Here is a 1,155-nt window from a genome sequence, read left to right as displayed (position 1 = left end):
CACCATCCTTGTGTCATATTAGAATGTGTGTATATATGTTTATATATATATTTATATATATATAAATATATATATATACTTTGTATGCGGTCTTTCACTTTTGGGTGAGTTTATTTTCTTTTTTTGAGGATCTTCTTAATAATTATTTGCTTTCAAACAACAATATTTGGATAGACAATATTTTCTAGGGCCTTCTAAGCCAAAATGATTGCATAAAACTACATTTGTGAGAGTGTGGCCAGGCGGCTTGGACCGAGCAGGGCTTTCCTTCCCAGTGGATTGCAGAGCGTACACTTCCAGTCTCTTGTCTTCTGTTCACCATGGCTTCTTCTGATATCCAGGTGAAAGAACTGGAGAAGCGGGCCTCTGGCCAGGCCTTTGAGCTGATACTCAGCCCCCGTTCAAAAGAGGCCGTCCCAGAATTCCCTCTTTCTCCTCCAAAGAAGAAGGACCTTTCCCTGGAGGAAATTCAGAAGAAATTAGAAGCTGCAGAAGAAAGACGCAAGTCCCATGAGGCGGAGGTCCTGAAGCAGCTGGCCGGGAAGCGGGAGCACGAGAAGGAGGTGCTGCAGAAAGCAATCGAGGAGAACAACAACTTCAGCAAGATGGCCGAGGAGAAGCTGACCCACAAAATGGAAGCCAACAAAGAGAACCGAGAAGCACAAATGGTGGCCAAGCTGGAGCGCTTGCGAGAAAAGGACAAGCACGTGGAAGAAGTGCGGAAGAACAAGGAATGCAAAGACCCCGCTGATGAGACTGCAGCCAACTAGTTTGTCCTGAGGACTGACTTTCTCCCCTCCCTCCTCGAGATCCAAAGACCGTGCTGGCCAGTGTCATTTTACTACTATTACTATTTCCCTCCTGACAAAGACTAGAAGCCAACGTAGGACGTAAATAGGTAGATCCAGACCATGTGATGTTGTTTTAGGGGCTAAAGGGGAGAAACAAAAAGTGTTTGACTCTTTTTTTCTAAAGTGTTGGAGTGTTTCTAACATAGCTATTTTTCTTGTTGCCTCTTTTCTACTTCGGTGCACTCAGTGCACTGGGTGAATGGCTAGCACTGTATTGGCCCCGTGGAAACATGTTTGTGAAAGAGTATGTAGTGGCTTCTCAAAACTGTTAGATGCTGAATATCTGTTTGCTTTTAAATCCCAG

The 1,155-nt window shown here is 44.4% G+C and overlaps 1 pseudogene; it reads left to right on the top strand.

Moving 5' to 3' along the window:
• Window positions 1-302: 302 nt before the first annotated feature.
• Window positions 303-785, top strand: LOC142435933 (stathmin pseudogene; annotated as a pseudogene).
• The last annotated feature ends 370 nt before the right edge of the window (window positions 786-1,155 follow it).

This window comes from Tenrec ecaudatus, assembly GCF_050624435.1.
Source record: "Tenrec ecaudatus isolate mTenEca1 chromosome 12 unlocalized genomic scaffold, mTenEca1.hap1 SUPER_12_unloc_4, whole genome shotgun sequence".
Classification (NCBI taxonomy): domain Eukaryota; kingdom Metazoa; phylum Chordata; class Mammalia; order Afrosoricida; family Tenrecidae; genus Tenrec; species Tenrec ecaudatus.
The sequence above is the reverse complement of the archived record's forward strand: the minus strand, read 5'-3'. Positions and strand labels throughout refer to the sequence as shown.